Below are 13,658 nucleotides of genomic sequence, written 5' to 3' on the forward strand. Positions count from 1 at the left end.
TGGGTGATTTCCTCTAGTCTTTAGTTTAGCTTGCTGATCCGTTCTTCTGTATCCTCTACTCTGCTATTGAGTCCTTCTAGTGAAATTTTCATTTCCAGTATTGTATTCTTCACTTCTGATTAGTTCTTTTTTATATTTTCCAGTTCTTTGCTGATGAGCTCACTGTGTACATCCAGTCTTCTCCCAATATCTGTGAGCATCCTTATGAGATTTTGTTTGAACTCTTTGTCAGGTAAGTCACTTATTTCTGTTTCATTTAGTCCTTTTTCTGGGGTTTTGTCCTGTTCCCTTGCTTGGAATGTATTCCTTTGTCTCCTCATTATGCCTCTTTTAGGTTTATTTCTAACTAAAGACTAGTCTGAGGTTAGAATCAGACCATACTTGAGATGTTTTGAATAGGAGAAGGATTGTGTGAAGAGATATATGTCACAAATGGCATATAGAGAAGTCAATGGGGAGTGAGGAGGAGAGGATGGGATGGGGCCAGGGCGGTTACTGGCAGCTGTGGTATGATAGAAGGAGCACTGGACTTGAAGGCAGATAAATCTAGCTTAGTCTTGGCTTTGCTACTGACCAGCTGGGGGACAGTAGGCACATGACATTCCTGAGCCTCAACTTCCTCCTCCATTAAATAAGGAAAATATTCCCTACTGAAAGGATGGTATTGGGGCTTAAAACAGAAAATAGGAATATTTTTTGTAAATGGTAGCACATGAAGCCAGCGTGAGGTGTTACACGGTGAGCATTGGTTGATGGGCTCTAGGACTGCCTGGACCTGAATTGTGGCTCTACCACTCAGCAGCAGCCTGACCTTGAGTAAGGCACTCCATTTCTCTGTCTGTAAAATAGGAATGCGAAGTATATGTGCTTCCTAAGACTGTGAGAATTAAACAAGTTAATATATGTAAAGCTCTTAGAACAATCCGGAAAGATTGTGAGTGTTCAGCTCAATAAAATGTAGGTGTGATGATGATGATAATGATGATGATCAGGAGGAGGATGGTGGAGGTGGTCATCAGCAGCACCAGTGTTAAGAGGAAGCGAGTGGTCAAAAGCCAAGGCTCAGGAGCTATCTGGTGAGTTCTACTCCTCGTCCACCCCCACCAGCATAAACAAGATGCTCAATGGCACTGTGCTTCTGTTTCTTCATCTGAAAAATGGAGGGTTAAATAATGCCTACCAAGCAGAAATGTTTAGAAGATTAACATAATTCCTATATAGCACACACAGTTCTTGGCACATTTAAGTACCCAATAAATTTTCACTGTCATTATCGAAAGATCAGTGTTAACAGAGACTCAGAGTTAATAGGGCTGGGGAAACATGAACATAAAACCATGAAAAGTCAGAAAGATGTCGAGATAATTTCCCAGGTATCCCAGCTTTCTCCACTTTTTGGGTCTTAGCACATCTCGTGGCTGCTTCTGCTCCTTCCCTTCTCCTCCACCTCCTTGATGTCCATTTAGGGGGCATATGTTGAGGCTTTACCATGTGCTGGGCGTGGGGCTCAGCACTTTACAAACACTATCTCATTTAATCCTCCCAATATCCCTGTACGATAACCACGTTTTATGAGTAAGCAGCACGAAGCACAGAGAGGTTTAGTTACCTTGTCCAAGGCTGCAGAGCTAAGAAGAAATAGAGCCTGGAGTAGCGCCCTGGCCCCTGCCACTCTTCACCATGAGGCCACACTACCTTTCATTCCATTCCACATTCCTATGGAGCTTGTGACCCTGCCAGGCCATCAGGCTGGCCTCTCCCAACCTAAACTTCACTAGTGGTGTTTTCTGCTCCTTCCCCAGTACGGCTTGCAGTCTCTTAGAGGTATGAAAGCAAGAAGGCTGGATTTAAGCCTTGTGAAGAACCAAGGTAGGAGCTTGAGCTGACTCTCTAGTGACTAAGGCACTCTGGGTTACAGAACCACAGTCATTCTGTCAGAAGGCAGAAGTGCACAGTTCTCAAAAGAGTTCCCGAATCAGGCAGCCCTGAGATCTCCAACACATCGCAAAAGTGAAGTCTACTGAGTCTCAGTTCCTCAGTTATAAAATGTGGGTAATAATGCTATTACCCATCCTAGGGAGTTGCTATAATCATTGAAACATATACTATGAGTAAAGTGCTTAGGCCTACGATTACCAGCATGTATGAGACACGTGTTGCAGAATATGGCAAATCAGAGTTAATTTCTCTTGCTACCAATTAGTGCACGTGACTGGAAATCCAGAGTGTGGCCTGGATTTGGGTGTTAACATCTCCCCTGAGGGGACACATTGCACAACTTGCTGGGTCTCAGATTTTTGCTTTCTAGCCTCTGAGCCTCTCTTCTGGTTCAGCAACAGGACTCTTGCCCCCTCCGGGAATGTTTCCAGAAATGTCGAAAACAGTCCATCTGATGCTGATACAGGGCAGCTTCCTGCGGGATTCAGGCCTGCTTCAGAGCCTTGTGAAATGCGAGGGGTAGGGGAAGAGAGCCAGCCTGAGAGACAGGAGGCTGGGCGAACCTCAGCTCGGCCACCACCAGCTCTGTGTCCTTGTGCCCCAGTTTCCCTATCTGTGAAACGAACATTGAGAAAAGAAAGCAAAAAGCATCCCACAGTGATTCCAAGCAGTTAACTCTCAGCTAACATTTACTGAGCACTGACTATGTGCCAGGCCCCTTGCTAGGCCCTACAGTACAAACGTAAATGAGGCATCCTCTGCGTGGTACACTGCCACTGCCTTTTTCTCTGGAGAGGAAGCCCCACTGTGCACTTCTTTCCCCGCCTTGCCTGTGTGGTCACACTTCATGTTGTAGTGTATAACAAAGTCATTAAACACACAGAAAAATAAATCAGCCCTGTGGTCTTAAACATGGCATTAAGCCTCTCCATATCTCAGCTAACTCATCTGTAAGTACCACCTCTCTCTTAGAGGTTCTGTGAAATTTTGGGAGATAATGTATGCTTCACAGGAACTATAGGGGGGGGGTTTTTGTTTCTTTTTTTGTTGAGGAAGATTGGCCCTGAACTAACATCTGTGCCAATCTTCCTCTACTTTGTATGTGGGACACAATCACAGCATGGCTTGATGAGTGGTGTGTAGGTCCTCTCCCAAGATCCAAGCTTGTGAACCCTGGGATGCCAGAGCAGAGTGCACGAACCCAACCACTACACCACTGGGCCAGTCCTTGTTTTAAAATGATTAATAAGTTTTTCCTTTCAGCCTTTCAGAATGCAAGGCCTTCTCCTAGTTGCCTGAGATGTCTGTCCTGGAAAGTACTTGTAAGGGGATGTGGGTGTGGGGAGGGAAGTATTAGAAATTGTTCCAGAAAAAATATGAAGAGAGGGGGGTGATATTCAACCTCTGACATTCAAAATAGGATTATTCAGAAAGGTCTGACTTGCTTCCTGGATGTTGCCAGAACACTACCTAAGGGACTGTTTAAATTATTATTATTAAGCTCTAAATGGAATTGGGAAAAAGTTGTTATTTTTACTTCTTAACCAAAGCATTGGCCTTGGAAGGAAGACCAGATAAGTTATAGACAAACTGAATAAGCTATACTTGCTCCACACATCTAGGTTGAAAGCTGAATTAAATTTGTGCCTCGCAGAGTTATTGGAACATAGTAAATAGTTACAATTATTATTATATTTGCTGTCTAAATTTATAATAATTACAATAGAAGTATGCAAAGCAAAAAGAAAATGATGCATGGTCCAAAAACCATTTATATTTAACTTTTTCTGGTAACACATAAGGAAAGGAAATCACACCAGACTGAAAGCTCACTGCAGGCAGGAGGCATGCTGTATTCATCTCTGTATCTCCGTCATCCAGCAGAGTCCTTAGAACAAAGTTGGAATTTAATAAATGAAAGAATTAACAAATTACTCCATATGTGAGCATACCAACATCCAGTTCTGGAGAAGCAGAACTACTGATTTTCCCAGCTTATCAGGGGTGGCATTTGGCAATTATAACAAAAAAATCACAACCCCTGGTGGGTGGTCCTAAGTCAATGAACTAGTCACGTAACCCTAGCCAAGTTATTTAACCACTCTGCCTGCCAGCTTCTTCTATTTGCAAACGGAACAGATTATCTGCGAACCTTGCAGGTTTGTTGTGAGAACTGAATGAGAACATTGTATGTAAAAGCAAAAAGAGCACTAGAAATATGAAATGCTATGTATTCCCAAGAAACCTTAAGATGAATAGGCCACCTGCAGAACTCTGAGACTCAGCTGTTGTTTCATTCCCAGGAGGACAAAGGCATTTTAAGAGATTCGTTCATTATTCTTCCTGGCCTGCGATTTAGATAAGGTACAGTCTTAACGACACCTATTTTTACTTTTATTTTTCATAGAATTGAGCAATTAACCCTCCAGAGAATCCATGAAGTCAGCTAGAGAGTATTATTTGAAATATTTTCTCTTATATTTAATCAAGACTTTATTTTTATTAAAAGTTCCTAAATTTCTGGCCTCGGCTACCTTCCTTTAAGACCAGAATGAAATGAATTTTATGACTTCGTGACAAAGCCAAGTGTCTAGTCTTGTAACTTCAATCAAAACCAGATGAGGCAGTTTGAACAAACTCCAACCTAGATATTAGCCCAGAACTCATCGAATCCAAACCTCGTCTGACATTCGTCTAGCTTCTGCTTTCTCCACGTCTGTGACTTAGCTACGAACAAGGCCTTTGCCTAGGAACAAGAATGAGCAATAACAGAATTCAGAAAATTTCACTGTGAAGTATAGTAAACACAATTGAAGATCGCTAAAAAGCTACCCTAAAATCAAGACCACCAGTGTTAATGAATTACTGATATGCACCCACCCTTGTTGCCCAGCTGTGTTACAGTCCCCCTCAAGTCAACTGGTCCCCCTCAGTCAACATTCTCTCTCCCAACTACATGCTTTTCTTAAGCCAGTAGCTCTCAAATGATCTGTTCCACATGCTAGTGATTCAGGGACACCACAAATTTTATTGCATGGATTATTAATATTTTTTTTGGCTTCCCAGAATTCATTTTTTTCTACTTCTGGGTTTCCTTTGTTGAACCTCCTGTCTCTTCCCTCTTAGTTTCCATAGTTTGTGTGGGTCTGACCTCAATCCTAGATACATAAGTGGGCATGTGACCTAGGCCAAGCTAACCAGTATCACTTTCCCTCGGGATCAAGAATTTTTTCAGGGATGGGCGCATGACCCAACTTGGGCCAATAAAAACTAGGCCCTCATTCAAATTGTTGGGAATAGCAGAGAGAAGCATCCCATTTCTTTTGCTACATTTGAGTCTGGGAGTATTTAGGCCTGGAGCTGATATGTTACCATGTGGGGTTTGAAATTAAAGCCAGCACAGTGTGGGAGTGGGCAGGCAACAGAACCAAGAGGTGGAAAAAGACTGTTATTACAGTGCTCTTTGAGCCTCTGGATCTAGTCATGCCTGAAGCTACTTGTATTCCCTGCTATGTAAGCAAATGATTTTCCTTTTCAATTGAGGAAGTTTGAGTTGAGTTTGCTATCTATCATGAGAGACTTTCCTGTTTGGGCATTGAAAGTCCCGCATACCAGGAAACCTCTTAGTCCTGGGCAAACTGGATTGGTTGATTACTCTATCCACTGCCAACAAAAGAGTCCAAGCTGATGCAAATGCATATGATCTATTTCCTTACCGTTGAAGCTGTGTGACGTTACAGTGTTGTGCATTGACAGAATGTTGAACTAAGTGCCTCATGTGACGTGGGACTGGGTTTGGCTCAATTTGATGTAAGAAATAAGATGATAGAACAACGTTAAAGAGGGCAGAACAAAGTCAAGGCATGAAAGAAAGATTGCCTCCTCACTGGACCCTCCGGAGCACTTTGCCTCTGAGTATCTAAAATGACAGGGTCAAGGCAGTCAAGAGTTCTGGTCAATCAGCAAGAACTGAAGGGTTGACAAGGAATGGTGCTCATCTTGTAAATGTGTTTCCACACCCTGGTAGACACTTTCCTGTACTATGTTGTTGTAATTATTGCTGTCTTGTTTTAGTGTTACTTTGAATCTTTTCATTAAGCCATTAAAAATTCTAGTTTTCAAACATGCACCATGACAATTAAAGGATATGGAATAATTGGCTTGATCCTTAACACTTTCTCTCTTGAAATATAATTTGTGTATAGACCTTATGTTCTCATCTTAGTTTTAAGACTCTTAAGGGCAGACCTAAGTTTTGCTTATCTTATGTTCTCCTTCCGCACCAAATGCAGTTTGAACATGGGTGGCAGTCTCATATTTTTTGGAATAAATTAATTGGAACTCTCTTAAGCCATGTTAATTTTACTCTTCAAATTTGAAGGAGTTTAAAGACTTCACTGAATATGGATTCTTTTCAGTTATTAAATTCTTGGGATGTTTTGAGATGGCTGGATCGCATTTGCAATGGTTCGAGTTATCCTCTGGAACTGGAAGAGCTGTAGATGATTTTTCAGTATTTGATTCTTAGTGTACAGAGAAGGTTTGTGTCTGTAACAAAGGAATATTTCAGAAGTGGTAGATTTGTTTGATGTCAGTGGGAGTGAGAAGTGTTAGGTAAAGGAATTATAATAAGATTTCTTTTTTTGGAGAGAGGGAAAATAAAGATGGCTAGAGATCCAGGAGGAAAAAAAGAAATATGTCATTCTATAAAAAGTTGAAGATGTCTCTTTCTATTCTTACCAGGGCCAATAGATGGATTCTGAAGCTGAAAGTCGGAGACTGTAACCCTATGACTAAGGGATTATTTTATTTCTTATGTTAGCAAGAATTTAAACAAGTCAAGAACTTAAAACTTTTAAACTTAACTTTACATGATATTTGGGTTTAAGAATTCCCACAGTACTATACACACCCACACAACTCACAGTGTATTATACATGCATGAGATTATATACATCCATTCATGTAAATATATGCATATGTATTTAGAAGAATTTTTAACAAGCACCTATAGGTAATTGTATTTAAGAGCTTAACAAAACACAGATTCCATCAATGTGACTCAACAGTATCGAATCTCTCCGTGATTCCAGTAACTCACTCAAAGGCCATGGAGACTTAGACTCAGATAGTTTGGTTTCTTGGGGTTTCAAGTCACATCAAGATTTAACATCGTTCACACAGATGGAGGCTCTGCCTTCTTTAAAGATGTACGCCCTCAAGGTTCTTCTGTACAAGCAAATCTAGGCATTCCTCTCTGTCTACCGTCCCCTTCTTGCTGAACCTATCTTTGCCTCCTTTCCAAGAGTCTGCTTTCTTATTGGCAGTGAGGTTGAGATGGTCTAGTGAAGGCCCTGGGTCCTGAGCTCAAATTCTGCTCCTGCCATTAGTAGCTCCATTACTTTCATTACTTTACCTTATAGACCCTCATTTTACAAGTGAGGTTAATCATAGGAACTACTCTGGAGTTGTTATGAATTAATAAGTATTAGGGCTTAGAACAGTACCTGTCATGTGATGAATATTAGCTCCTGCTAATATGGCTCCAACACCATCCCTTTTAGCCACAGATGATTGGACCAAGAGTACCTACCAACCTGGGAGTATGGAATTATCACACAGCAGAGCAGAGTCAATGAGCAGAGAGGTCTAGACCTGGAAAGGGGGTTATAAAAATTAGAACAAGGGTCACCATGCTTGAAATGTGAGTATTGGTAAACAGAGAGAGCTTAGTTTGAGGGGAGCTTAATAGATGCAAAGTGTTGTGCAAAACGCTTCACGTGTATTAAACTCATGTGAATCCTAAAATCCTCATGAATCCTTAAAACAACACCATGAAGTAGATACTATTATTTTATACCATTTTACAGAAGAGAAAACTGAGGCACAGAATGGTTAGGATTCAAACCCAGGAGGTCTTGCTCCAGAGTCCACATTCTTACCTAGTACATATACTGATGCTGAGTAAGTAAATGAGTGAGAGAGAGGAATAGAGAAAAAGGGGAGGGGAGAGCCTGGGCCTGGCTGTGTGTCTCATAAGGTCCAGTTCCCACTCACAGATTCAGTGAGATACTATTATAACATTTCAAGCAATGTTCCCCCTCTGCTCTGTCTAGTTTGAATGGCTTACTCTTATTTGCTGACTCATGACTCAGACTTCCTTCTGCTTGGTGACAAATGACGTCTAAATTGACCAAGAAACACCATACTTAGTCACACATCAAACTCCACCTTATGATCCTGGAGGCATCCATAGACTCTTAACCAGCCCTCCAACACAGAAGGCTGGAGAAAGAGTTCAGGTGCCTGATATCAGTTTAAAGTTAAATTTAAGAACCCTCCAGCCATAGAAAGAACAAGAGACACAGGTCATTGTTGAAAACAAGATGAAATCGTTCCCTCCACTGTAGAACTAAGGTTGATTGAAGAACAGATGGTGCCAAGATACAATTGCTGCATCTCAATGTCACCTCAGCTAACTTGCGTTCTAGCTTTTTGGCTTCTCAAAAATATTCTCTCAGTGCCAGCTTTCACTGTTAAAGTAAATGGGTAGTTTGAATTGGGCAGAAGATATTTTAAATTAGGAATTGAGGCATCTCCATGGTGATCCAAGTCACCAAAATAGGTCAGAACCAGACTATGTTAAAAAAAAAAAAAAAAAACCACTGGGAAGTTAGGGGAAAAGGAGAGAGGCAGCTGTAATGTCCCAAAAAAAAAGAAAGAAGCAGCAGCCTATTTGTTTTTCAGATGAAAATGAGATTCACTGAAAGCTTTAAAGAATTGAAAACATTACCTCCAGTAACCTGACTGCCTCCCAGTAGTGACACAAGTCATTTGAAGAAATGCCAGAAGAGAAGAGGAAAATAGAGATGGTCATTTATATTGACCATCAAATAAAGGGAGCCACTGAAAGGGAGGTCTCTGAGTCCACACAATCTGCTCTGATTGCCTCAATATTTTGCTTCATTTCCATAGCTTTATATAAGGTTTGCTCCAGAGCTGGGTGCACTGAAAAGAGCTGAATTCCAGGCCTGCTGGCAATGAGCTGTGCTTCATTCCTCCCGAATGAATGCAGTTCCAGAATGAATCTCTCCCAGAGGAAGGAAACAGGCAAAGAAACAGGGCAAGTTTGTACAGCTCACTTCGTGCACAGATTAAGGAAGATGGACTCAGGGAATATGGAATAACAAAATGGAATTTTTTCCCCCTAAGAGTATAAAAAAAGATGAAATTCATGGCCCCAATAAATGTCAAGCTAATTAACTACTACAAAGCACCATTTTTTCACTGTGCCTAATCCCTTTTATGAACAAAACTAATTGGGAGAATTGCAAGCACATCAAAATGTAAAGATCCAGGGATTTTTAAGCTATGGGTGGTAGTTACCTGCCACAATGTGAGCAAGCATTTGTATTTTCTTATCTGCCAGACTTTGTGTTCCACCCTCCTTCTCTGATTTTTCAAGCTCCCAGCTCACTCTGCCCCTTGTCTGGCCTTTGCCTTTCACACATTGGATTAATGCTGTATTTGGCAGTGGAAGCAGGAGAGAGAAGTTGGGGTTGAGGGAAGAACTGGGGTGTGTTAGAGGATGCATGGGAGAGAAAATGGGCATATAGGCTGGGGAAGAAGGACCTAAAGAACTGACTTCATGGGCATGTGACCTATGCAGTCACCCAGGGCCCTATGCTTAGAAGGGACCCTCCTTGGTTTAATGTTATGCTGTCATCATCTTGAAATTCTTAATAATTTTGAACAAGGATCTTCACATTTTCATTTTGCATTGGGCCCCACAAATTATACAGCTGATTCTGAGGGCCAATGGAAAAGGAATTCCCAGTGACATATCCTGAGGTGTGGCAGGGAGATAGGAAGTAGAAAGGTTTCCTAGAAGATTATGGCGAACAGGGTTGACGTGTGAGGCCCAAGTCATCAACTCATCACCACGAAACTCCCACAAGCAGTAAAGTGAAGGCAAGAAGCAAGCAAACCAGCGAAGTGCACATGCTCGGATTGGTCCAGCCTGGGAAGATGCTTCTCTTCCATTCTTCCATCCAACAGAGCAACACTCTGAATTCCACATATAAAATTAAGTTCCTTTGGCTTAAAATGTTTCTTGCTCTTAGGAAAAAATGACATGACATAATTAGTCATGGTAGTCATTTACATTTATTCAATCAGGAAAGAAATATTTGCTGTGTATCTCCCGTGGCAAGTCATTCTTACAGCTACTACAGATATAGTGGCAAGTAGCATGCAGAAGCCTCACACTCAAGGAGATTACATTCTAGTAAGGAGATAGAAAATAAAACATATAAATAAATGCATAAAAAGGATAATATGTGGTAATGATAAGTGCTACATGGAAGATAAAAACTGGTAGGTGGAGACTGGGCAGGCTGCTTTAAAGTGGCCTAGAGTGGCCTCTCTGAGGAGGTGGCACGGGAATGGACAGCTGAGCAACTCTTGGTTTAATGATGACAGCATAACATTAAACCAAGTGACCAGAAGGCAACTCTGCGAAGATCTGGAAGAAGAATGCTCCAAGAAGAAGAAAAAACACATGTAAAGGCTCTGAGGAGAGAAGTGGTTTGGTATGTTTGAGAGACAGAGAGAAGGCCAGTTTGGCTGAAAACTAGTGGATGATGAAAGAAATGAGGAAACATGAGATCAAAAAGTCAGTAGAGGTCAGATCACCTTGTAGACCCGAAGAGGAATTTAGATTTTACTAAAAAATAATGGAAACCATTAGAGAATTTTATAGTAAGGGAGGGACATGATCCAAATTACCTTTTAGAAAGAAAACTCTGCCTACTGTGTAGAGGATGGACTGGAGGGAGTATACTGGCAAGATTGGAGGCAGGAAGATGACATAGGGACCATGGAAGTGACCCAGGGGAGAGATGGGTAGCTGCAACAAGACTGGTAGTATGAGGTGGTAAGAAGTGGTAGGATTCGGGACAGATTCTGGAGGAACTGACAGGTCTGCCTGATGAGTTGGATGTTGGATGTTAGGGAAAAAGTGGAAACAAGGGTGACTCCTACGTCATTGGCCTGAGTAACTAGTTGGAATGTAACCCCATTACTGACACTGAAAGGTTGCAAAGAAGATTTTGCCATGTTGGGGGTGGGAGTGGAGAATAAGAATTCTGTTTTGGTCCCTTTACATTTTAGAAGACTATTAGCAGGTAGGTAGAGATGTTGGGTAGGCAGTTAGAGATCTGAGTCTGGTCCTGAGAGAAGAGATGTGGCCCAGAGATATAGGAGAATTATCTGTGTAGAAGTGTTTTTTGAAGTCACATGATGAGATGAGAGTTACCTTAAGGAGAGACTATAAGCAAAGATGATAAGAGGGCCAAGGAAAGAGCCCTGGGCACTCCAAGATTAGAGGACTAATTTGACAGTAGGGGAGGAAAACAGGAGAGGGGATGTCACAGAACCACAGATGACAACATTTTTAAAAAGGGGGGGACATCGACTGTAAACATCCAAAGAGAATTCAAAATAGAACAAGAAAATTGAATATTGAACTTGGTAAGATGGAAATGATCAATGACCTTGGGTGGGACTTCAAGGAGGTTGGAGGTAGGGAAAAAAGTGCCTGAACAGAGTAGATAGAAAAAAATGAGAAGTGCAGCTGGGTATACAGACAGTGAATATGGACTGCTCTTTTGTGACTTGAGACAGAGAGAGAGTAGATGGGAAGGAAGGGGAGAGAAGACAAGGAGAGAAGAGAAATAGATTGGTAGACAGAAGGACACAGGGCAAAAAAGTGTTCATTTAAAAAATCTTTTTTAAAAGATTTACAATTTTAAGGCATATTTACACAGAGATGCAACTCAGTTAGCAGAGAGGAAGAAACTGATAATGCAGATAAAATTGGTACAATTGAAATTCTCCTACTCAACCTCCACTTCCTCCACTTCACTTGAGACTGAGTTAATTGTCCTTCTCCATTGCTTTTGTAAAGCAATGACTCCCATGGCGGGTATTCCACGTTCTGAAACACCATGAACTGCTGTGCTCACCAGTTTGATCTATTGTTTACAAAGAGGCAATCATGTCCATCTCCACACCTGTTGATGCCTATGTTATTGACTGAATTGTGTCCCCCCACTCAAATTTATATGTCGAAGCTGTAACCCCCAATGTGACTATATTTGGAGTTAGGGCCTTTAACAAGGTTATTAAGGGTAAATGAGGTGTTAGGGATGGGGCCCTAGTCCAATAGGACTGGTGTCCTTATAAAATGAGGAAGAGACACCAGGAGCGCGCACACAGAGAGAAAAGACCGCGTGCAAACACAGCCAGAAACTGGCCATCTGCAAGCCCAAGAGAGAAGCCTCAGGGGAAACCACACCTGCCAACACCTTGATCTTGGGCATCCAGCCTCCAGAACCGTGAGAAATAAGTTTCTATTGTTTAAGCCATGCAGTCTACGGTATTCTGTTAAGGAAGCCCCAGTGGACTAATACAGCCTATTGCACTCATTTCTGTAATTGTGTAAATTTAATAAAATATTACATAAAATGAAGAAATCCTGCAAAAAAGTGTTTTTTTAAAAAAAGTAGCCGAATGCTTTGGAAAGACTTTTTAGCAAGTTGCTAAAAAAAATTGCTATTCTATTGTTACAGGCAGACAACTATAAAAGATTGGGAGAGCTTGTAAAAATCTAGGACAATGTCCTCAGATCATCTTTAAGCATCTTTCAGTTCTCACTATACTTTAAGAAACCAGAATTTAAATTCATAGATGATATAATGTATGCAAAAGGTGAAACAGACATGCAATCTTTGTCCTGTAAAAGACTGGCCAATGAATGAATATGTATGTTAGTCAGAATTATTTTAATGATACCATGGATTCATTAGCATTTTTGATTTGTGGATCAAATATGGTTTCCAATTGTGTCAGATAAGAAGACATTTGCCTCAAAGTACTTGAGAAAGTGAGATGGGATGGGATCCAGTGTGCAGGGGGAAGTGTTCTCTTTGCTAGGAGTGAGGACACTGCTTCCATTTTCCCAGGCAGGAATATAGAATGTGTGATGTGGGTAAGGTGGCAGAATTGAGAGGGGAAAATGAGTCTGTTCTGATCTTACTGCATCGTTATCCTCTATGAAGTCTGAGGCAAAGTTATGAACAAGAGTAGGGAGAAGAGTGTGGTAGAGACTTGAGGAAAAAGAAAGAATGAAATAACTGTCTGGAAGAGTGGGAAAGTTAATTTACTAGAGAAGTATATAGAATTGTCTTGCAATATTGAGTGCCCAACTGAGATTTGTGATCATAGATTTGAAGTGAGTCCAATTGGTATGGTTGCCTAATTTTTTCTATTAAAATTTATCTGCACAGGAGACAATGTACATGTAAAGGACATTTGGTTATAATTATGGTTGGTGTTTGCCCTGCAGTGTAACAGGAGAGTGGGGCAAAGAAGTTAAGGTATTTTAAAGGAGACTATCTTAGTGATGCATCATAGAATTTGGGCTGAATAAAAAAGAACATTAGGACATAGAGGGGTGACAATTCATAAAAATAACAGTAGTTATAACATGATTGAGAACTCAGCGAGGTCAAAGAACTGTTGGAGAGGGAATATTAGCATGAACGTACTGGAAGGATGGCCAGCAAGTTCAAAGTTTGAAATAGAGATTTTACAACCAGTTCAGTTTCTGGAGATAGAAAAGTCTAGGAAGTGACCATATGAATGGGTAGCTGAGGTGA

The sequence above is a fragment of the Equus przewalskii genome, chromosome 13, assembly GCF_037783145.1.
Source record: "Equus przewalskii isolate Varuska chromosome 13, EquPr2, whole genome shotgun sequence".
In the NCBI taxonomy this organism is placed as follows: Eukaryota; Metazoa; Chordata; class Mammalia; order Perissodactyla; family Equidae; genus Equus; species Equus przewalskii.